This window comes from Panthera leo, chromosome A2 (genome assembly GCF_018350215.1).
Source record: "Panthera leo isolate Ple1 chromosome A2, P.leo_Ple1_pat1.1, whole genome shotgun sequence".
NCBI lineage: Eukaryota > Metazoa > Chordata > Mammalia > Carnivora > Felidae > Panthera > Panthera leo.
In genome coordinates this window covers 140415675-140441202 of record NC_056680.1, presented here as the reverse complement: position 1 = coordinate 140441202, position 25528 = coordinate 140415675, and the positions used below count along the sequence as shown (strand labels likewise).

Below are 25528 nucleotides of genomic sequence, written 5' to 3'. Positions count from 1 at the left end.
CACACCCCACCTAATGTAACAATTATAAAATCTTTTTTTTCCAGCTTTTTGAGATATAATTGACATACAATATTGTATGAGTATAAGGTGTACAACACAATGATTTGACATATATATAGATAGATATAGGTAGATATAGATATAGTGAAATTATATTAACATCCATCACCTCACATAGTTACAAATTACAAAATCTTAGAGAAAAATAATGAAGCCACTAGAGAATGAGCAAAAGCAGAATTTGACCTTTGATGTAAGGGTACTGTACTTGTCCTTCTTTCCCACTACTTGGCATACTACAGGGCAGCAGGAACTCAGCAGACAGCTGAGTGTCCAGGGATAGGATTTAGGGCTGCCTAAGTGTCTGAGAATTTCTCCACAGGAAGGAAAGGGTTACAAAGGAGGGAACACCACATTATAAAGATAAACTTTGCTTGGAACTGTGTAAGTGTGAGGGGAGAATCCAAGATCAGTGGAAAGCAGAAGTTTAAAAGGCTCAGTAGAGGTAGAGATGTTAGCTGCTGCCCACCACAGGGAAGACAAACATTTGGAACGAGTCATGTGGCAAATTAAAGGGCTTAAAAATACCTTGGTTTTTTTTTTTATTTAATTTTTAAATTTTTTTAATGTTTATTTTTGAGAGAGAGAGAGAGAGACAGAGTGCAAGTAGGGGAGGGGCAGAGAGAGAGAGAGGGAGAAACAGAATCCAAAGCAGGCTCCAGGCTCTGAGCTGTCAGCACAGAGCCCGACGCGGGGCTCGAACCCACGGACCGCGAGATCATGACCTGAGCTGAAGTCGGACGCTTAATCAACTGAGCCACCCAGGTGCCCCACCTTAGGGTTTTTATTGACACATCGTACTTTCAGACTATAAAAACTGTATTGCGGGATTAGCCCTATGGGATTTTCCCTGAGATATAACAAATCTCAAATCATGCCTGCTTTAACAATATATAAAAGCAAACATTCACAAGTTCAAGGTGAGCAACCAATAATGTAACTGCTAGAGGAAAAAAGTAGCACTCAGAGAACAACACAGAATCCAGTTTCTCACCAGTGTACCATCCATCATGTTCAGAGTATTACGAGCATCACTAAATATGCGAAATAAAATTATGACACTAGATCAAGAGGAAAGCAATAGAAATAGACCAACTGACCCAGAGATGGATAAGATGCTGGAATCATTTTAATAATTTTAATTTATTTAAATTAATTTAAAAGCACCTTTGAAGTTGCTTTTATAAATATGTTCAAGGGCTGAAAGAAAAGATGGTCATATTGCGTGAACATGTGGAGAATCTCCCCAGAGAAATGCTGACCATAAAACAGAATGTAATGTAAACTTGAGAGCTGAAAATGAAAATATCTGAAATAAAAATATCACATGATGGGTTTAACAGTACATTAAAGATGGTGGAAGATCAATTAAAAATTATCCAGTTTAAAGAACAAAGAGAAAACAAGATTAAAGACAAGGAACAGACATTAAGAGATATGTGGGATAATATCAAGTTGTCTAATGTATGCATATGTGAAGTCCCAGCTGACAAGAGAGAAAATGGGAGAGAATGAATTCAAAACATAATACCTGAGGTATGAAAACATACCTCAGATTTCAAAATCTTAGTAGAATTAATACATAGAAAACCCTAAGTGTACGCATCATAAACTAATGATAAAAAATAAAGAGAAAATCTTGAAAGTTGTCAGAAGTATGTGTGTGTGTTAGAATATTAGTATATACAGGGAAACAATGATTCAAAGATGAATTGAGATGATTGAAACCTCAACAGAAGACAATGGAACAAAATGTTTAAAGTGCCAAAAGGGGATCCTTTCAACTCAGAATTCTTTCTTCAGAAGAAATCTCTCTAAAAAATAAAGGCAAAGATTTTTCAAATAGATAAAAGCTGATAATTTCCTACCAGAAGACATACACTACAAGAAATGCTACGGGCTTTTCTTCAGGTTGAAGAAAAATCATGACTGGCAAACTCAGATCTCCAGGAAGGAATGCAGGAAGAAAGATGATTATGTACATACATGTGAAACAGTTATCTTTTTCTTCCCCCCTTAACTTCTTCTTATTAAAAGACCACTTCTTTTTAATGCAAATATGATAAGCTTGTATGTTATTTAATTATTTAATTATTTAATGGAAATACTATAAGCTTGTGGTTTACAATGTATGTGGGTTTGAAATATATGTCAACAATGACAGAAAATGGGGGTAAATGGGATCATGCTCTATTTAGGCTCTCATATTTTAAGTCAAGTGGAAAAACATTAACTCTAGAGTGATAAAGATGTGCGTGGTAATTATACATAAACTACTTAAATCAACACAGAGGTGGGGCTAAAAGCCCAAAAGATTTAAAATAGAATGATAAATAATAGTTAACCCAAAGGAGGGCAAGAAAGAGATCTGTGCATTTCACTGGATGTAAAATTTAACTTTAATAAGGCGTAAGAAAAATACAAAACAAAATGAACAAAAATAGATCTTGTGGATCAGAATTAGGGAGTGGGGTTCAGGAATTTGTATAACACCCACTCCCCCCGAATATGATGGTCACTTGGTTTGAAACTACTGATGTAGGTTGACTTCACCAACCTTCCTGTGCTTATGAAAGGACAAGGCCTCTCTCGGGCCATTCTCTCCACGCAGACACATCACTCCGTTGGAAGATGGAGCATGAGGAACCTCAGACTTTGTCAGCTGGAAGAAGCTGGATGTGGCCTGATGGTCTGCGAGAACTATGTTATCAAAATGACAGCAGTTACCACAGCCTTGGAGAGCTTAACAGCTTGCTATTTTCTCTTTTATTCTTCCGTACCGCTTGCTAACTTTTATCTTCCCTCAATTTGTCTGCCTTTTATAGGCATTTGATGGGGAGAGAATTATCATAATCTGACACTTCCATTTTTACAGGAAAAGGAGACTTGTAAGGGAATATCAGTGCTCTCTGTCAACTCACACATTTACGGCCCGAGCAGGTTTGGCATTGAGGTTTTAAGGAGACAAGTCTGTGGCACTTACCAGACTTCTGTAAAACCAAAGCTGTGTGAAAGACGGAGAATCTGTCAGAAATGCTGGAGAGTCCGACGAGACGTGTGCAGTACATTATCAAGCAGGTCATGAGAGATTTGATATAAGCCTCTTTCTCATGCCCTAGATGTCACCTTCTATCATGCTGATGCAAAAATGTAAAAGAAGTCTCTTCAGGAAATATGCTGATTTGAACTCATGAGAATGATTTATAGTGGTAATATGCATGAGCTGAGCATGGAGATTACATGTGCAAACCTCAATGTGGATTTTTTTTTTAAGTGTAGAATTCTTGGAATATAAATGCTTATTTAATGTAATATAAAGTAAAGGCAATTTTAATCATTTTGGCTATACTGATTTTTTTTTTTTTCCAGTAGCCTTCAAGGATGGCAGATAAGGTTCCATATTTCCCGGTACATAATCTCATAGGAATCTTCTAGTTTCTTAATTTAATACCCTGATTTATGGTTATGTCTACTTAATGTCTCTATTTCTGACTCTCTGAGTTGTCTTTTTTTTTTCACTCACTTAATATTTATTCAGTAGCTAATATATTCCAGACTGTGCCAGGCCACGGGGATACTATCCCAATCCTTATCTCTCTAATCTAATGAGAGGTGCCACAATTAGAGTTATGAGATATTGTGTTAAGCGCTATGATAAGGAAGTACAAGCACATAGGAAAGGGCATGTAATTCAGACTCGGGAGATCAGGGAACGCTTCCTGAGAGATGGGAGATCTCTGAGAGATCTCTAAGGTGAGACTTAAAGAATGATTAGCATTTGGGAAGTGATGGAAGAAGAACATAATGTACAGAAGAATGTTGCAAGAAGAGATTCTAGCATATGCAAAAGCCTATAGGTGGGAGAAGGCATGGCAAATTCAGTAAACCCAAAATAACTCAGTCTACCTGAAATATGGAGTGAGGCAGAAGCAACTACAAGTTGTTGCAGTGTTTTAAAAAGGGGAATGACATGGTCAGATTTGTGTTGTAGAAAGATCACTCTGGCTGCAGTGTAGAGAATGGGCTGGGAGGGGGGTACGTTTGGAAGGACTAGGGTCAGGAAGACTTATGTGGATATTGTTAGTTAATCTGTGTGCAAGGTAATGGTGACTTGAAATGGGATGTTGACTGTGGGATAGAGAGAGGAGTGTAGATTTCTGAAATATTGAAGTGGTAGAATTGCAAGACTTGCTATATTAAAAAAAAAAAGGGTCATTGGAATCTAAACTGTTATAAAAAATGTGAATATCAAAAAGGAGTTCATAGAAGTGGTTTCAAGAGCACTGAGGTCACTGTGAAGTAAAACTTCATGTTTAATGAAAGTCACAGATTGAGAAAGCTGGAAGAAACTTTGTGCACAGAGTGGGACTTTCCAGTCAAGATCCCGGAGGTGGAGGAATGTCACGTGATGATAAAGCCCAGGATGTGCGATAGGGGGGAGCTTGTGACTGAAGTCAAGTGGAGGTGAAGGTCATGGGGGACAGAGAGCCAAGGAGGCAGTAGGTGTAGCAGTGGAAGAGATCTTCACATTTCTTTTGAATTTTATTTTATTTTTAAAAATTTGTTAATGTTTATTTATTTTTGACACAGAGAGAGACAGAGCATGAGCAGGGGAGGGGCAGAGAGAGAGGGAGACACAGAATCCGAAGCAGGCTCCAGGCTCTGAGCTGTCAGCACAGAGCCTGACGTGGGGCTCGAACCCACAGACTGCGAGATCATGACCTGAGCCAAAGTTGGATGCTCAACTGACTGAGCCATCCAGGCACCCCATATTTCTTTTGAATTTTAAAACGAAAATTGAGGTTGACATAAAAACCATGAGTCAGACACTAAAGGCTTCGGTGAATGCGAGGGAGTTACCCGGAAGTCAGTAGATGACAGAAGTAAGGAGTCGAGGTTAGTATAGACTGAATGACATTATAGTAAGCAAGCCTGTCTATATAACTCAGAAGAAACAGAAAAAAATTTCCTTCAGTGACATTCTTCTCTAGCTTGCCAAGTCTCCCAGATGGAAGCTGATGAGTGCAGTGTTGCTTTTATAGCCTAGTTACATCTTTGACATCACTACCTCATTTAGCCTCTGCTGATTCACCGTTATAGGATCCCCTTGAATCCTAGTCCTCCAGGAGTCCTACTTTAGTGGTTTCCCTTATTCTAACATGTATAGATCCTTGGAAGTGTGTGTGTGTGTGTGTGTGTGTGTGTGTGTGTGTGTGTGTGTGTGTGTGTTGGGGGGGGCTTGGGGGCAAGGATAATGGTCATTCTGCCTGTGCAGTTTTTGTGCTCCAATTTTAGCTCGTAGAAATGATGATTCTTTGGGAAGATAAGAAAATGAATCCATGACAAGAGGTCAGCTGAGTATACAGATGTAGTCAGGAGTATATAGACGATTGCATAAGCACAATGTAGTCAGGATGGGCGTAGACAAGCACTAAAGATTGAAAACATGAGAAGTCAGAGAATCACGAAGAGCAGCACTGAGAGGAGAGATGTTTAGTCTCTACCCTGTTTTAGATAGACCACTGTGCTTGAGGTTCTGGATTCTGAGGACTTCACTGGAGCCAGAACGAAATCATAGGTTTGCAGGAGTTCATCTTCCTGTTAACAGGGGCATGGGAGAAACAAAAGTGAGATGGAGGGGCAAATCGTATTTATAGAAACAATTATGAAGGCCTTTCATGCCCAAAGTAAATGCTATTAAACAGGGGAGGCCTTTTACATGTCTCCAAACAATGAGATCATTGAAAGCAAAAATTGTGGCTTATTATCTTTACTTTGCCTTTAGGGGTCCCTGCAACTTCATTATAAGATTTGAAGTATGAATTTACAATTTTCTGCTGGGGATTCATTGAACAATTCATTTGCTTTATAATTATATTATTTAGTTTCTTTAATATTTGCTTTCTCAATTTCTTAAAGTTTTCTTTCTTTAATTAAAATCAGGAGTGCTTTAAATGAAAATTTCCACTCAGACTTTCTTCAGACCACGAAAGTGGTGATAATTTGGACTAGAAGCTCAGGTGAAAGCTTGCTAATGGTTATAAATTGTCAGAGGAGACATTACCTTCTTTGTTGTACTCTTCTAAAGAGAGGATTTAGTCCTTATTCATCTTTACTTTGAGAGTTTGGTATACTGGGGTCCATGCTGTGTTTAGGCTGTAGCTTTCACCTCCTGTCTCCTTCCACCCAGTCCTGCGATGGGGTTGTTAGAAACCACTGATAATAAAGCTAATTTTGTCACTTACCTCCCGTGTTCTCACTTTCACTTCAGATTTTGACTCTAGTCCTCAATTTTGTGCCAGATTGGGTAGGCACTGAAAAAGATTTTTTGATGTTATATCTAGCATTTTTGTTGTCTCAGTAGGAGGACCATTCAAGGTATAGAACTCGAAAGCCTTTGAGTTCACTGTCAAGCAGGAGGAAGCCAAATACTGAAAGAGACAGGATGCGAGAACTTCCTCAGAGTGGATAGTAAAAGTTCCTGGGAGTAATGGCAGCTAGAGTCATGCAGGATAAAGCGGGAATCTAGTCTGATGAGCACAGAGGTAGGTTCAAGAGCTGAAACAGGGATGGTAAAGAGAAGGCTGGCTTGTGTTAAGGAAACATGCTATGTGCCATCCAGGAAGAGCGCATTTATATCAAAATGGAAAAAAACATTGCTTCCCATCAGCAGTTTAGCAGGGGGTCTGCTCTAGAACATATAAATTGAATGCACATTATATGGTCAAATAAAGTATCCCTCTTTTATTGAAAATCAGGGGGGAAATGCCAAGCATAATGAATATGAAAGCAAATGATAAATCTTGCCTCTGAATTCAATGTTTATTCCTTTTTATTCCTTGGAAAGAAAATAGAACTATAAAAGCAAAAGAAACTAGAGTGGACATTAAACTTGTCACAGGAGGTAAAGGTAAAATGATAGCATTACTTCATCTTCGGGGAGAAGGAAGAGGATGAAGTGGGTGGTGGAGGTCAGGAAGGAGAAAATTGGGAATGTGGACGATAAGGCTTGAGGACAGAAGTGGAAGGAAACATGAGCAGGAAGAAAGCAAGAGGATAAATGCAGATAATGTAAAAGGGAAGGAAGACTAGGAGCAAAATGCAATGAATGTGCTTGAAAAACTGAGAGACTGAAAGAATTAAAAAACAAAGAAACAGACCCAAGAAATAGATAACGATGAGGAATAGAAAATTTAAAAAGGAAAAGAGTTCAAAGGAGAGAAGAGATGAAAATCCTGAGAAAGGAAAGGAAGTGCAATCAGTCAGTGTTTGTCCGTGCCTCTTGGATTAGTTGTGGGAATGTTTAGGCATGGCTCCAAAAAACATGGTCTCCAGTCTTTGGAGGAACTTACAGATTGTCCATTTACAGGGAGCTTAAATGTTTCTTCCTTAGTAATACAGAACAAAACGAATAGGAAAAGAGGTGTAAACAGCCCATGGGCAGTGAAACAAACCATAAATAATACTTGCTCAGAATTCTTTAGTTTTTATAGGATTTGACTTCCTTTATAACTCTTTAAAATGGGTTTTTAAAAATTATTTAAATAACATGTAATTTGAATAAATATCTAAAGGAAAAAGTACTTTTCCTGTTCTTCTGTAAACTCTGCCAACAGGTGTTGTAGGACCCACTGCGTTTAGATTCCTATACAGACAGGCTCTGTGAGAGTTCAGTGGAATTTGTGACACACAATTACAAAGCAGACAAAAACATTAGATCTATTTATTTGTAGGCAGATAAAACATTTACAATCTGATTCTTGCTTTGCTACAGTGTACTTAAAAGTACTTTGAGATATACACTAGATTTGCAAATATGGAAAGAAAAGAAAAGAGGAAAGAAAAGGAAGGAAGGAAAGAGAAAGAAGAGAGAAAGAAAGAAAGAAAGTGAAAGAAAGAAAGAAAGAGAAAGAAAGAAAAAGAAAAAGAAAAGGGAAGGGAGAAAACACCTCACAATTGCTTGGAGGATTTCCCACATACATTTGTTAGTTTTGAAAGACTTAATTTTTTTTAAGTTTTATTTATTTATTTTGAGAGACAGAGCAAGTAGGGGAGGGGCAGAGAGAAGGAGAGAGAGAGAATCCCAAGCAGGCTCCGCATTGTCAGCATTAAGCCCGATGTGGGGTTCGATCCCATGAACTGTGAGACCATGATCTGAGCCAAAACCAAGAGTCAGATGCTTAACTGAATGAGCCACCCAAGCGCCCCTGAAAGACTTAAGTTTTATTAAAAATGTATGAAGACAGTCTCAAGAGTGTCTTAGATTTAAGATGGCAACATTACCATGTATCTAAATCTCTCTATGTAGATTGCCATTGAATTGAACAGTGTATTATTTAACCAAAAAAAACCAAAACAATAATAATAATTAAAAAAGTAAAGAAACCCTTCACTAGAGCAGTTAAATATAGAATAGTGATGGCCACACTCCAGAAACAGATTTTTCTCCATGTAGAGCAAGGAGGAAAATGAAGGGCAAATGGAAACTGCCACCTCATAGCCAAGTGTCCCTGGGAATACATGGAGAACATGTCAAAGAAAGTCTGGATGTTCACCAACTGGGGAGCCTGTGACAGAGTCACAAAGAGTATGCTGCATCCTCCATATTTAATGTGTCCTGGTTTATTGCGCACACAAAAATGGTGGCCTACCATAGTTGATTTCTGGTTGCCAATCAAAACAAAATTTAAAAAGCTAGTATCTTCAAAGGAGAAGAGTGCCCCTCTTTATTGCCTTCAGTCTGTTGTATCTCTTAGCTAGCTGGTCAAATAAATGTACAGCCTAAATTAATCCCTTTTCTCTTCCTCTGCACCCAGAAGGTTCAGGCAGGGATCTGTACCAAGGTCCGATGGACCTCATTTCAACTACAGACTTTCCTTTAAAAGGTAGAGTAAATGGAAACAAAATAGGTCATTATTAGACTCACAAAAACACATTCCAGTTCACAAGAAAAGTACAAACATTTTCTTTGTAAAAAGAATGCAGCAGGAAATTTTAGAAAAATTTTCCCATTTCTTTCAATAAGTATGTGTAATTGCTAAAACTAGAAGTCATATGCAGAATGTTTCCAATGTAGCAAGGAAGCAATAGCCGTTTGAATAGACGATTCAGAATCGTCTCAGACATCTCCATTTATCAGCTCCCTCCCTCCTTAGACTTAAACATGTGGCAGCATTTGGGATCAAAGGATGTGGGTTCAAGTCTTGACTTTTTAAATTCTATCAGCTGAATGTTCTCCGAAATGTTGTTTGGTACCTTCACCTGTAAAAATAAGGAAAAAATATTCTATGGTATTTTACGCTTGGTGCAGTTAATACGAAAATTAAATGGAGTGAAACATATAAAAAATGCCTGTCCTGTGGAGGATTCTAAACACATCTTAGCTTCTCTTTCTTTGTCTCACCTTTTCCATTCTCCTTTCCTTGTTTCCATCACCCCTTTCCAATTAGTGGTTCATGTTTCTCCTCCACTTCATAATGAGATTTCTATAACAGACATTTTACGTTTGTCAGCTTTTACTTTTTTACGCCCATCCCACTCTCTTCCTTTCTGTCTTATTATCTCATGGAAGCCCTAACATTTGTTAAGTTAATCTCTACCCAGATCCATTTCTCTTCTTTCCAGTTATCCTCTTTTGACTTCTTGTTGTCTCTCATACCAAAAGCGAGTATTTCTCCTTCTTGCAGTCTTTCCTAGGCATCGTAGGTGCTATTGTGGATCCTCAACTCCAGTTCCACACTGAATTCATTGACCAGTACCGTACCCAGGAAATGGCAAAGGATTGTGGGAGAAAGCAGTTATTAGTCAATGGTTTAGTCTGAAATCTACAGTGTAGTGGTTAAGTACAGGAAGTCTGAAACCAGACCTTGATTGAAAACACAGTTCCACTACTTCCTGGCAGTGTGAGCGTGGTCAAGATATTTGACTCCCTCGGCCTCAGTTTGCTTAGATTTCCTGGAATTCCTGAGGTTTAAAGGGGGTAATAAATGTAATGTAATTAGCACAATGGCCAGTACATAATAGTAGCACATAAGAGTACATAATAAATGGCCGGTAACATTTGTGGAACACTCCGTAAGTGTTAATTCATACTAATTTGAAGATCTTCCAAATGAGTGATGAGAATTAAGTAAAGCACAGATGAGTGACATTATAGAAAATTACTTTAATTACTTTTGTGTTTATCTTCTAATCTCATACTTTTTCATAACAACTCCTTCCTAACAGAAGTTGAACTTTCATGGTTAATATTCAGAAACTGTAATACATTTTCAAATATTTATGAACAGAGAAAAAGAATTTGATCTCAGAATGGTTACTTAAATACACTCATTTTAATTCTGAAGACATGTCTGAAAACTCTATTTACTGGAATGAATATTATAATAACACATTGTGATGGAGGTGCCAGGTAAGGTTCTGAGTACAAGAGCGTTTTCCTCTGGCATTTTGAGTATTTATATTTTATATTTCATCTGTTACTAACAAGTGAAAAACTACCTAGTATTAATTAAAACTCTCTTGACCTTCAGTATGTCTACAGGTAAGACAGTTCTTTCTGTGGTTTGTGTCATTTTCATTACAGGGCTAAAGCATTAAACTTTAATATCTGGTATTCATACATCTGTCAAAATTCATTTTAACTCATGCATAAACATGTCATTTGCATGTTGATTAACTGCCACAATTTCCTCCGTAACAATCTCACATTGGAAGTGCACATAAATCACAACGGAGCAGATTCCTATTAATTCCAAAACTTCATATGAAATAATTGTTGTTTTTCTGGAGAAAATCTGTAGTCAATGTGCAAATTATACATTTTGTTTATACATGTGATCTATAGTTGATGTTGTAATTAGACATTTGTTTATACATGAAACTTGGATTTCCAAATGAAAGACTATAAATATAAAAAAGATTTAGCCAAGCTAAAGTGCAAACTTTGTGTGATCAAATTAACTAGTTTGGCTGCAGGAGGCAGTTGATGAAGCCACCCTGGCGATTGGCCGCAGCGGCATTACCTTCTAGAGGCAGGCGAGGGAGCTCTTCCCCACAGTATCCTGGTCTAGTGGTCCCGGAGAGAACCGGGCGTGAGAAGCCAGCCCAGTCAGAGGAAACACCCCACAAGTTTGAGCAACATCATGGCAGTGCTGTGTTTGGAGACCTTGAGAAACATAATTATGTCCATCACAAAAACGGGAGGCCATTTTTGGATTCTATTCATATTTGGATTCCAAATGGGTTAGGAGGAATAGGGAAGTTACGTGTCTACTCAGAGCTAAAAATGGAGGGCTTTGAACTCAGGAGGTTCATTCAAGTTCATTCCCAGCCTACAATCTGAAGTGTGCTGGAGTCAAGCTATACTATGTGGGTGGGGGCTTTGTGATACAGACAGTGGATTTTGACTTTGGATTCTGGATCGCTTTTTTCACATATCCTTTAAGCGTTCTGAAATACAAAGAAGTTTGTGATCTTTGGAGGGCTGAAATTTTGAACTGCCTGTGCACTCTTTAAAGAATGGTTTTAGCTATATATTTTGGGAGCTCAACAAACTCCTCCTGCATTCTTTTTATTCTGCTTTAATTTGCACTGTGCTTGTCACGAGCCTCATTGCTTTACTTAAAGCATCACGATAGCATGGAAATGCTTATTTTTGTTAACAATGAGAGGGAGTATTGCATAGTCCCCATCCTTAAGACTGAGTATCTGCTGATAACATCTAGGCCTACTTTTAAAGGAGGGTTGATATTAAATTGTGATGGGGTGAATTAAAAAGCTCACATTAAATTTGTTCTCAGAAATAAATGGAAACATCATCTGTAAGCTTAAGTTATCATGTTGAAATGATGAGATCCTTCAATAGGTTTCTAACATTCAGAAAATAGTCAAGGGGGTTATGTATGTTTTCAAGGAAAAGTTAGGAAAATGGCACCCAAATGGCATTTTATGGGCAAATTGACATCTAGCTGTTCTTCAATGAAAATCTTTGGCCAGGGAGGCAGTTTGGGCCGTAGCAGAAGCAGCAGGAGAGTGAAGACACCTGCTCCTGGGTCTACAACTAATTAGCTGTATCAATGCGATGTGTATTTTCTGCTCTGAGTCTCAGGCGACAGAGATGTCAACTGTGCAGAATGGGGCATAGTCAGTTAAGGAGTTAAAATTATTCACCCTTATACAGTATTAGAAAAAAACGAAAGTATATATTATATATGTGTATATATCTATACATACAGCTATAAAGAAATAAGACCTATGTGTTAGATACAGGTAGATACTAATACACACAAACATGGCCTGATAAGGCAATATGGAAATAAGAATATGAAATATGAAAATAAGAATATGGAAATAAGTAAAATGTACAAAAGCTGGAGACAAATAGTTTGTGGATAATAATTCTCTTCTGTTTTTTTCATGGCACAGTTGCTTCCAAGTTTCTTGAGTTAAAAGGAAACAAAATGTAAAATATTTCTATCCTGTAGAAATAAGTTTTGTTTCACTTCCAAGTTGAATGGACTACTTTGACTTAATTACTTAAGTCAAAAAGGTTTTCAGAAATTAATACATAAATTTTGCTAAGCAATCTCATTCTTCACTGTACCCTCAGCTCCTGGAACAAGTGCCCGGGGTTATCAGAGATGCTGAAGAAGTATTTGATGAATGTATAAGTAAATGGAAAAAAATATAGGATATGACCCCACCTTAATGGTCTGTACACCATTAAAGGCTGTATATGTTGAGACATTTATATCCTTAAACTGTTATGTTAATGCTGCCTGTATTAGTTAAGGTTCTCTAGAGAAGCAGAGAAAGAGAGAGATTTATTGATGAATTGGTTCACACGATTATAAAGGTCGGGAAGTTCAAATTTTGCAGGGTGGGCTGCCAAACTGGAGACCCAGAGAAGAGCCAATGTTACAGTTGAAGTCTGGAAGCAGTCTGCTAGCGGAATTCCTTCTTCACTTGATCTGAGCCAAAAGGCGGAGAAGCGATGCGGAATTCCTTCTTGTGTGGGGAAGGTCAGTCTTTTGTTCTATTCAGGCCTTTAACTGATTGGATGAGGCCCACCCACAGTATGGAGGTGCTTTGCTGAAGGTCCACCAATTTAAATGTAAATCTCATCTAAAAACACCCTCACAGAAACAGTACTTAGAATATATCCCCCAAATCACCAAACTAATCTTTTCACCTTAGTTAAGTAATGAAATCAGTCAGCTCAAAAGGCATTTTGAAAGTTTACAATTTTATTATTTACATGTCTACTACACGTGTGGCCCTTTGCTTCATACTGGCCTTACGTAGGTGAATGAAATAGACTTCCCATATTCACAGAACTTACCGTTTGATGGTAAGATAAACATATTTGTAATATCACATTATGATTTTCATGTGCAACGTGAAAAAAAAATGCAACCTAAATTTTCTCTCCTTAGTGTCACAATTACACACTTACGACACCGACTTCTTGTTCTTTGTGCAATGCTCACCCTATCACTGTGGCCTCAGCTCTCCTGCCTTTTCTAACAGTTGCATCCACAAAGGCCACACTTGTGTCGATCGGGACCTCGGCACTATTGCTTGTTAATTCGGATGAGTTGCCGTAATGCTCAGAGCCTCTCCGTCTTCATTTCTAAAGTAAGTGAAATAATTTCCACAATGTCACAATGGGATGGTAATGTGATCGACAGAAAGCTAGAAGGTTTTAGTGGCAGTTGGTTAGGAACTTTACAGAGATAGCAAGAACAGAGAGCAGTTACATACAATAGGGGTTGACACGGGTTTTAGAGGTGCAGGTATGGCTTCTCGTATTCCCCCCGGAGGCCTGTGGTATCCTGCAGCTTTGGATGACGCTGCCCGCGTGGAATAAGGACCCTACCAAGCAGGAGAAGCTTCCCTTGCCATTTTCAAGCGTTCTTTATATGCTGCTGCTGGTATCAACCAGGCTGTTGTAGAGACTCTGGCTACGTGCCTCCCTCCTCACTAGGTGCAAATAACTAGTGCAAAATAAAATTAGCACCTTCCTGAGCGTTTATATGGAGGTGGAATGAAGTGAGGTTCTATTACCCACGATCAGGCTTCAGCAGGCCTGGGCTTCAAGCTCTGTGAGGGCCTTTCCTGCAAACAACTAGCTCACAAAGATCCAACGTGGAAATGTTTAAAGCACCTGGCATATGACAGGCGCTCAACCATTTAAAAACTGGAATTCCGTGACATATACGATGTGCATAATTCTGTAGGTGTATTACTGTATTATTAAATTGAGTTGAAAAGACAATATTCTGGGATCTGGGTTCTCTTTGTTGCTAATGTCAGCCATCACTGCAAGTTATTATATTACTACGAACATATTATTCTGTATATTATCATTGAGTGTACTGTGCTCACACTGTATTCAGATTTTTCATATTCCTAACCTCTTGTGCATTTGCTATATTTTAAATTCTCTAAAAGAGGAACACCGTTCACCTTTGAATGTCACCAGATATTTTATTCATTATTTTGCTCGGGAACAGCAGTGTATATGCTTAAAGGTGATTATTCAAACATTTAATTGGTTTTAGGATGAGTTTTTTTCTTGATTCTCTTTATCTTAAGAATAGCAAATTGTACTACTTTTGAACACAAATTATACATTTAAAAGAGGCATTTGGTTGTGTTATGTTACAAGTGAACAACATGCAAAACTTGTGATTGTGTTTTATGTCTACTGACTTAATATTCTCTTTATATATGATGCTATATTTGTGTTTTTCCACAATCTAGATATAAACCACTTTCTATTCAACTCCAATTGCTCTTACCATAGGAGAAACTGTTAGCAAGGACAGTTGTCTGTTGGTAAAATTCACAAGTGATCAAATAGAGTACAAAAGTAAACGTGACTTTGCCACTCAAATAGCCTGACACCGCCCCCCCCCCCCCCCCCCCCCCCACCCAGCAGACACACACACGAACGTTCGCACGCACACCACTGAGCACTCCATTGACTTTATAGACCTTTCACGATGCAAGTAAGCCCTTTATCATGCCATGCCTTGATGCTTCATGGCTTGGCTCCTTTGTCTTGAGCCCCGTCTCCAGCCACAGCACCTTGGCACGCTCTGCTTTAGCCACAGTGGCCTTCTTTTAGTCTCTCAACTGATCACATGCCTTAGGACATCGATGTTTCTTCTGCCTGGAGTATCTTTCCCTTCCCTTGTTGAGTAGTTACCTTCTAAGAGTCCTTCAGAACTTCTTTATAGAAGCCATCTTAGACCCTCTGAATTGCTCAAAAGACTCCAGTCATAGATCCTAAGCATCACATAGCTGTCCTTTGTCAAATTTGTCTCTACTAAAATCTCACATTTACTTGTGTGAACTCTTAATTGCTATGCCTGCCTCTCCATCTCTGTTAAGCTATGGGCTCTGTGAGGGAGTATTTGTCAGTGTCTGCTCACCGTAACAATCCCCCAGTGCCCAGCACTGTGCCTTGGAGTAGCTGAAGCTTGATAAGACCCTGTAGAAAGAGTGAAAAATGAGTATGAGTAGAGCATGAAAGCATATAATGTTGGCCAAGTTTCAAGCCCACATATTTGTGCGATTGAATATCAGAAGACATAATAGATGGTTTAATTTATGTGTTTGGAATTTAAAATCAAAAGATTTCAATGAAGGAAGTGTTATTTATTTCTGCCCTTGCTTTTGAGTCCTTAGGGCACCTGCTAATTTGTCAAATGCCTTTGATGAAACTGTTTGCATTTGGTTTAATTTTTATTTGTTTTCTTGTCATCCTCAGGGAGCAGAATGTCTGTCTGACTCACCCTGACAGATCAGCTATGGCAGGTCTGCTGTTATAGAAAATTCTCCACCCCAAAGGCTCTCCTGCAGGGAAGCCTCATGAGCAAATGCTGTCATTAGCAACCGTGCATTGCTGAAGACACACAGTGAGAAAATATGTCAGGCATTGTTTCGATGCATAGGTTTAAGTAGAAAAGTATAAAGATTTTCAGGATATTGAATACAGATTAAAGCAATAACAACCTTTAACCCGAATCTTGAGAGTTTCCCTTTTCGTTTTTATTTTTTGATTTTTCTTCCCCATCTTTTGAGAATTCATGCATTTGTCCTTGTATTTTTCAGGAGAAAGTACTTTCATCAGAGAATGTTTTAGCTATATGATTGGATTTCCCTTCACTTTTTACATAGTCTGTTTCATACTTTTTGATAAGATCTCTTTTTTCTTTTTTAAAAATGTACCTACAACCATATCGCACTGTCTTGTGCGTAACAGATAACCAATGAGTGTTTGTTGAGTTAATATTCTGCCCTCACAAACCATTCTGGGAAACAGTAATTTTTTTCATTTAATTTGGTGAAGGTGTAATGTTTATTTTTTAATTTTCGAAACTGTGTACTAGTGGGATAATACCCGGCTCTGCATGGGACAAAAAAGTTGGATGAATGAATTCCTGATTTGACCAAGAATGAAGTCTCTTAAAAAATAGCAGTAATTTTGGGTGCCTGGGTGTCTCAGTCAGTTAAACGTCTGACTCTTTGTTTCAGCTTAGGTTATGATCTCACAGTTTGTGGCTTCAAGCCCCTCATTGGGCTCTATGTGGAGACTGCTTCAGATTCTCTTTCTCTCCCTCTCTCTTTGCCCCTCCCCTGCTCACATGCTCGCTCTCTCTCTCTCTCTCAAAATAAATAAATAAACTTAAAAAATAGTACTAATTAGAATAATAGTCAGGATTAAAAGCAGATTATTAATGGGTACTTTGAGATAATTGTCTTACAGCTGTTTTCTTTCTGGTTGTTATAGTTCAGGAGGCATCTATGCTTTGCTGCTAATTAAAGAAGGATTTGAAAAGGGAGGATGGGTTTGAGATTCATTTGTAAGTCTAGTAGAAAAGGAGTCACAGAAGTATTATTTATCCTACTATATCTAGAGAAATAGTTGTAATAGGAATTTTCTTATCTGATTCAAGTAGATCCTATAGTTGGTTACATCACTGAAGAAGAGTCAGTGTGAGGAATCATCAGAAAGTGATTCCTGCCTGCCTTAAATATTTTAATCTTTATAAAACATAAATCTGTTGTTTATTTAAATCTATTTCTGAATATCCTTCATTTGTCTTTCTAACTATAGATTGCTTTTCTGTGTGCCTTTATCCTCAGTGGAAATATGGCTGCCAACAACACCTGTCTGAAGATCTACCTAAACGGGAGCAACTCCCCATACCTTCTCCCTGTTTCTTTCATAGTTGGAAAAGTTCCAGACGTGGGATTAATTGGCTAAACTTTGGGTAATTTGACAGAGCCAGTACTAGGACAATAAACTGGGTGGGCATACTTCCCAGAAGAGTGTGTGTGTGGCTGGTGGTAAGACAAAACAAGGGGTCCTTGCAAAAATTTCAGTATCTTCATTGATATTCAGCAACTAAAATAAATCAGTTAAATAACAGTTACCAGCTCTGGATGTATGTGAAAGTACACTCTGATTTTACATGCATTACCTTTTCCATCATTACAGCAACTTTTCTAGTCAATGCAGTGAAGACCCATGACTTTTCCCATTCAGAACCCCTTCTCTATTGGGAAATGCCCCCACGATTTTTCCGTGAATTCACTTAGCCATTCTACATATAGCACACACATAGTTCCTGGCATAGAGGAGGTAAGCAATAAGTGTTATCGAATAAATAAAAGATTCATATGGATTTAAACATTGCTAGAATCAGAATAAGTAGATCTCTAAGTCAAATGTCATCTAAGTATTGCCCTAATTGAGCATCCCTCAAAAAGTAAAATTGACAGTAAACTTTTTTCCTTAAGAACACAAATTCTCATCCATTATTCCTAGAAACCCTGAACTGCTTGGTGTTCTCTATACTTCAGCCTTTTTTCTGTTCTCCCTATTTTTGCTGGACTCAATCCCTCTGCTTGCACCATGGACTCTTCCTCCTCCCACTTCAATAACTAACCCCTACCCTTCTGCCCTTGTACCATCCACCTCCTTCAGGAAGCCTCTCTGAACCACTGGCTGGTGGTTCTTTCTCTTCACTCTCAAAGAACTTGGGTTCTAGTCCAAGTTCTGTTCTGCACTGCATGATATAGGGGAAATTACCTCACCCATTTTGGTTTCAGTTATTTCTAAAACAAAGGAGGTTGTACTAGATGAATGGTGTTTAGTTTCTTTTTAGCAGCCAAATCCTCTTATTTTATAAGTAAAATTCTTTCATGGAGTTCAATATACACATTAATGGAAGTCATGTCAGAGGGTGCAAGTATCGTGTTTTCTCTAATGATCTAAAAAGCATCTTGAAATCACGGAAACTACTCCACTCTACACTGCCTAAAAGAGGCCACCCTTGTGGACACCTTGTAATCCCAGGGGCACCTCGCTTAGAAGGTAGAGCACTGCAAGGGACTTCAATCATATTACATTATGTCCTCTCTGTCATACGAGAGGAGATAATCAGCTTCTTTGTTTTCTGATAGTTGAAATGAAAGCCTTCCCTTCTCCAAAAGGTAGATGCTCAGGAAAGGATATTGAGTTCATGAAGGGATGAGCATAAAACCAGTCCTAAAAAAGCACTCTGTGGACCAGCTGGGGCCTTGGAAATGGCTGCATATGGTAGCCTGAAAATGCAAACACTAAAGAACTAATCTCAAGTACAAATTTAATTGCCTTAGCCAAATCTTAACATTTTGTTAATTTAACCACTCAAAAATTTTCTGTTATCAGATCAGTTTGTTGTAGTGATAATACTCAGTCACACCCTCTCAATATATCAAGTTAAAAATCACATAAAGGAGGTCTTCTAGGGGTTGTCTGGCTGCCTCAGTAGGTAGAGCATGCAACTCTAAATCTTTGGGGTGGGGTTGTGAGTTCAAGACCATGTTGGGTATAGAGATTACTTAAAAATCACATCTTTAAAGGAGATCTTCTAAAAAGGGGAACACAAACCAGAAAAAATTATACTCAAAAGGTTTATTGTTTCCCTTTTGTTGACCAATCTTTAGGGTAGAGTTTTATGACTCTCACTCGCAAAGCAAACCTTGTTTTAGAACCGTTTATATTTCAGCTGCTAATCAAGAAAATAATTGTGAAAAGTGCCAAGACTCAAGGCTTAGATGTGTTCATTGAATTGATGTCTTTGCTGGAGCTAAAATTTAAAAGGTTGCTGAGAGACAGCCAACTCAGTGATGTATTCTCTTTTAAAATCCTTCTAACTATCTCAGCTCTTCACTTTTCATATAGAAATGCATGATCTTCCTTATTGGCTTGGTACAGAAAAATTGCATTCTGGTCAAATTTACTAGTATTTTTAAGTTTTAAATAAGATAATGCTTCTCTAGCATTAAAAGTTTGGCTTGACTTGCTTTTATGCTTGAGTACTATTCAGTGCCAATGTTACACAAAAACTGATTTGAAGAGTGATGTTTGGTCAGAGATGGGGCAACAGTAGAACAGGATGATTTGTTTTGGAGAGTCTTAGAAGGAATCTTATTGATACAATATACAACAACATGGATCCAAACATTAGAAGAAGAAGTATAATGTGTCTTTTATAATATTACATTTTCTTTGGATAACTGTTGAAAAGTTCTGCTTACTGTGATTATTTACAGGAATAGAACTAAAGTAATAAAATTGCTAGGGAAGACATATTATTTGAGAAGTTATGAGGGACTAAAGCCTGAGGTACTCTGGTTTCCTGGGATATCATTATTGGCTCAGTGCCAACTAAATATCATTGCTTCTCAACAAATTTTCATAAAATGGTGGGGCTGCATTTGATAAAGAATTACCTTGATGAAGAGACGTGAAAGGTTAGAATGTTTGGTTATATAATCTTCAATTTTATCCTTTTCTGCATTCACGTTTCTTTCCAATTAACAACAACAAAAAAGATTTAGTTATGCAATATAGTGTAGTGGTCTAAACATAATTTATGCAGCCCAACAGCTACATAATTTTTTCTGGCATAAGTAAAGGACCATTTTAATTATTGTTTCATTTAAAATACTTTACATACTTTAATATTGACATTTTATTTTTAAGATAGACATAATCATATTAGTGTTTTATCCCAAACAGAACATTTTTTCCATTAATTCTAATTAATTCTAATTAATTCTAATATGTGGCAAAGGGAGGGGGTAGAGTAGGTAGTCAAGGAAGCTACCAAACTAACATTTAGTAATTTAGGGATAGAGTTCGCAATCACAAACTGTAAAAAAAAAAAAAAAAAAAAAAAAAAGACATATTTTGAATCTCAGAAGATAATAAACTATTGTTTGCATGTTATAATTTCTTTTAGAGAAGTGGTCCATTTGAACTCTCTGAAGCCGAAAGGAAAGAAATATTATTTGAGAAGTAAATTGGGTGCTGAGTAAAACTTCCTCTGTTCAGTCATGTATCTTAAAAGTTGAAATAGTCATTTCTCTGATTTTGTAATGTGTCCTAACTTCACACCAAACACTAAACAAAGTGTAATAGATTGTACACAAATGCCAAGGCATGTAATAATTTACATGTTCTGTTTTGTATATAAAAAAAATCAATATTATATATATTATAAACCCTGTGGGATGCTGACACAGATAAATCCATGTTCAAATCAGTTCTTGTGCAGATAAATGACCCCTGATGTAAATCAGACAATGATTAGGCAACATATTTTCTGATCTATATATCTATAGTAGAAACTACAGAAATAGATGAGTTGTGACTATTCCTATTTTAAAAATTATGGTTACAGATGAGATAAGCTTTGGGAAAAGATTCAAAGACATTTGTTTCTTCTTTTTTGCAGTGAATGCTTTCTAAATTTATCCTATTACTTCAGACTTTCCTTTATCAACCATGATCTCCTTCACAGCTTGTGTATTCCTGTTGTCATTTAAATTTTGCTAATAGCAACAAATAGTTGAATACTAAAAGGAACAAAGACAGATATTGTACATTTTATGAAGTGTTTTCATATTTGCCTAATCATCATAATGACTTGAGTGGGCACAGCTGAGAACAGGTGTGAATATCATTGTTGTACAGATAAGAAAATTGTTGCCAAGAAGATAAATGACTTACATTGTCCCAGGCTCCAACAGCGTGGCTGGAGCTCTCCGTAGTTTTATTCGTGGCCACAATAAGCCTTTACTTAAGGAGCCAGAGCATGGTAGCCATCCTAATAGAAAGGCACTGTTGTTCAGGCAGGTTAAGGAGGTATCATCTCAGACCAGCAAAGGCAGCCAGGACTTCCCTAAGCAACTCCCCAAGCTGGATACCTTAGTTCTGCAGCTTACCACTCTGAGAATGCTGCCCACCTGAGGGCAAGCATGTGTCAGTTACAGTGGGTTTCTGGGAAGGGTGCAAAGAGATTTTTTCCTATTGAGTTTGGCTTCCTTTCTGGGTAGAGGTGAAAATTAGTGACACATTATTGTGATCTAGAGTAAAAAGGATATAAAAATATCTTACCCTTATTAACCCAAGCTTCAAACTAATGAGATAAGAGGGGAGGCAATACCTCTGGTTTTATTTTGGTAACTATTTTTTCTTGTTCTGGAATTAACCCAGATTACCCCCTCTTGAATTTTTTTTTTTTTTTAACAAAATACGAAATGCGACAGAGTAGAAGCTCTCTCTCATCCCATTCCCGTCCCTCTACCCCCAGAGGTAACTAATATTCTGAAGCTGATATGTATTTTTCCTCCATATATTTTATACTTTTGTGATATATCATGTGTGGCTTACCATAGTGTTTTCTGTTTTTTTAAGAGTTACACAAATGACAGCATAGTATAGTTGACATTGAATCTTGCTTTTTTCCCCTGACATTTATATTTCTCAGATTCAGCCTTGTTGATATGTGTAAGTCTGGTTTGTCCTTTTCATGAATATACTACAATTAATTTTTCCATTCCTATATTGATTGACATTTGCAATGTTTCCATTCTTTTTATTAAAAACAAGTATAAAGGTTTCCTTATGCCCACATTCAAGAGCTCCTCTAGGGTTTATTCTTAAGGGTAGTGTTTCATGTTCAGAAGGTATAAACATCGTCAACTTTTTTTTTTTTTAATTAAAAAAAATTGTTTAATGTTTATTTTTGAAGGAGAGAGATAGAGCATGAGCAGAGGAGGGGCAGAGAAAGAGGGAGACACAGAATCTGAAGCGGGCTCTAGGCTCTGAGTTGTTAGCACAGAGCCTCATGTGGGGCTTGAACCCACAAGCCATGAGACCATGACGTGAGCCAAAGTCAGATGCCTAACCAACTGAGCCATCCAGGTGCCCCCTTTTTAATTTTTTTAAATGTTTATTTATTTTTGAGAGAGAGAGAAAGAGAGACAGAATCTGAAGCAGGCTCCAGGCTTTGAGCTGGATGTACAGAGCCTGACGCGGGGCTTGAACTCATGGACCCTGAGATCATGACCTGAACCAAAGTTAGATGCTCTATCAACTGAGCCCCCCAGGCGCCCCGTCATCAACTTTTTTAAGGTATTGACAAAATACTGTCTTCCAAGAGCAGGTTATGACAGCTCCCATTTCTTCCTACCGTGTCAAACAGTTGGATATTGACATTCTCTATAATAGTCTAATAGAGGTAAAATGGCATCCCATTGTTATTATAATTTGCAGTTCTCTAATTATTAGATTGACCATAGTTCCACATTGTTTTTAAAAAGTTTTTTGATGATTATTTATTATTATTGAGAGACAGAGCATAAGCAGGGGAGGGGCAGAGAGAGAGGGAGACACAGCATCTGAAGCAGGCTCCCAGCTGTCATCACAGAGCCTGACACAGGGCTCGAACTCACAAACTGCAAGACCATGACCTGAGCCAAAGTCCGACACTTAACCAACTGAGCCACCCAGGCACCCCTATAGTTCCACATTGTTAATGGTCATTTGAGTTTCTAACTTTGTGAAATTCCTGATCTCATCCTTTGTCCATCTTTTTAAAATTAATATTTTTTGCTTCTCTTTATAGGTGTTTTTTTGTAGATGTTGGAGGCCAGTCCGTTTGCCCTGTTGCAGGACAAAAAGTAAGTTCCGAAGATCTCTGTGGAACGTGGATTATTTGAGAGAAAATGATAAAATGGTAGTAAATAACCTCAAGACTACAGCATGCATGAGTGTTCCCATATTTGCTCCTCTTCATCGTAGAGCAAAATTTTAATAAGTTGTCCCAAACAGGGATACTGCTAGGGGGACCACCTTGGGAAGCCCTCTCAGTTTTACCAAAGTGCATGCAAATTAATAGAAATTGTATCACTTTGTTATGATGATTTGTGTAATAATAATTCAGCTTTGAGTGAGTTTGCTGGGTGATTACTTTGTATTTCAGGTGGGCAGTTGTAAACCTGTACAGTAGCATGTTTTGTGTCTTTAAAAGACCCACTGGAGCTAGACTTTTCTCTCATTGATAGGCAGCACTAGATCTTACTGTTCTTTTTGTACCACAGTTGGCTTCAAACCTGTAGCTTGATTTTAACTTTGCTGTTGGTTTCCTTGTTGGTTCAGAAATGTAAAACTTGAAGATAATCATATTTATCGTTATTATTTTTTACACTTTTTCTTCTTCAATCATATGAAATCTTTCCTACTCTTACATCATAATATTTTCCTATATTTTCTTCTCAAAGTTTTAAATACTTGTTTTCATATTAAAATCTTTAATCTGAAATATATTTTATATATAGCATTAAAAAAAGAAATATAACTCTATTTTTTCCCTCTATGGATTGTCAATTTTTTTCAGTACCATTTATTGTCCAGTCCAACCATTCCAACTATTTGTTGTTGTTTTTTTAAGTTCATTTATTTTTGACAGAGAGAGAGAGAGACAGAGCATGAGTGGGGGAGGGTCAGAGAGAGGGAGACACAGAATCTGAAGCAGGCTCCAGGCTCTGAGCTGTCAGCACGGAGCCTGATGCAGGCAGGGCTCGAACTCATGAACCTTGAGATCATGACCTGAGCTGAAGTCAGACACTCAACCGACTGAGCCACCCAGGCCCATTCCAACTATTTGTAATGGCAGTTCTCTTGCTATGTCAAATTCTAACGTAAGTTTATGCATGCTTACCTCTTTTCTGTTCTGTTTCATTGATCTATTTGGCACACCCTGCACCAGTATCATGCTCTTTTTGTTACTGTAGCTATATAAGCCTTGATACCTTAATTTGCTTTAAATTTTGTATGTAGGCTTATCTAATCTACAAATAACACCAACTGTACTTCTTTACTGCAACTATTTCTTTTTCTTGTCTTATTGCATTGGTAAGTATTTTCAGTATAGTGCTGATTATAGAAGAGATGATCCTGTCTTGTTTCATTTTAAAGGGAATGTGTCTGTTATTTTGACATTAATGTTTGCTGTATTTTTAAATTAACATTTGTTATATTAAAGTGTTTTTTTTTCTAAAGGAGTTTGCTAACAGTTTTAATAATGAATGATGATGGCATTTAACCAAATGCTTTTTCTGCATCTGTTGAGATAAATATATCTTTGTCCTTATTTTCATAAATTGCTTAATTTCATAAATTATAAAAAAATATTCTGTTAGGCTATCCTGATATTTCTGGGATAAACCCTATTATATGCTGTATTTAAAAATAAAACAGGTAGTGTTGAAGGTTCCTCAAGGTTTTATTTGAGATAATTGGATATATGTTTGATAATATAAAAATCACCTTTTATATTAAAAAGGCTTTCACTGCCCATCTTTTTAACATATTTCCCTGACCCATGACTCTACTTCCTTACTCTCCATTCTTTTCTCTCTAGCACTTATCATCATCTGATGTATTGTATATTTATTTGTTTATTATCTGTCTCCCCCAAGAGAATATAAATTCAGAGGGAGCAGACCTTTATTTTGTTCACTGCTCTTCCCTAAATAATGTGAGCAGAATATTTGTTTATTGGATTCATGCACTTGAGAGAATTATTATATGTAAATGAATTAATGTATAAATGAGTGCTATTAACCCTTTTTTTTCCTTTTTCTGGCATTTTCCAATTTGATATTAAAGTTATTCTGGCTTCACAAAATGGGTAGCTATCAAACATTTCATATAAAGCATAATTACTCCTTAGGATTTGATAATGTCTACTGCTTTCTGATAAGTAGAACGTGATGAATGATTTCATTTCTTTAATGTTAAGGTTCTACTTAGGTTTCTAAAATAATTCTTCTTGAGCTATTTTTGGTAGTTAATATTTTCCAATAAAATTGTTGCTGTCTACATTTTCAGGTTAATTGGTATATTAGTTTATTATTACTGCTGCAACAAATTACTACAAATTTAGTGGCCTAAAACAACACAAATTCATTATCTTATACTTCTGGAAGTCAGAAGTGTAAAATGAGCAAGCGGGGACTTTTCCAGCTTCTAGAGATTGCTTGACTCATTGCACCACTCTGAGCCTTCCAGTTCCCTCTTGTAAGGACCTTTGTGATTTCAGTGGACCCACCTGGA

At 37.4% G+C, this 25528-nt stretch overlaps 1 long non-coding RNA gene across 5 annotated transcripts in view; it reads left to right on the top strand.

Moving 5' to 3' along the window:
* LOC122210704 overlaps positions 1-15983 on the top strand; it is a 36891-nt gene extending 20908 nt beyond the window's left edge. For 4 of the 5 annotated variants that reach the window (XR_006198188.1, XR_006198190.1, XR_006198186.1 and 1 more), the window contains 3 exons: positions 12926-13082; positions 13591-13698; positions 15839-15983. This is a non-coding gene — a long non-coding RNA (uncharacterized LOC122210704). Of the gene's footprint in view, positions 1-12925; positions 13083-13496; positions 13699-15838 lie in introns of all 5 variants that reach the window. The other variant, XR_006198187.1, reaches the window with a different exon arrangement.
* Positions 15984-25528: the final 9545 nt, after the last annotated feature.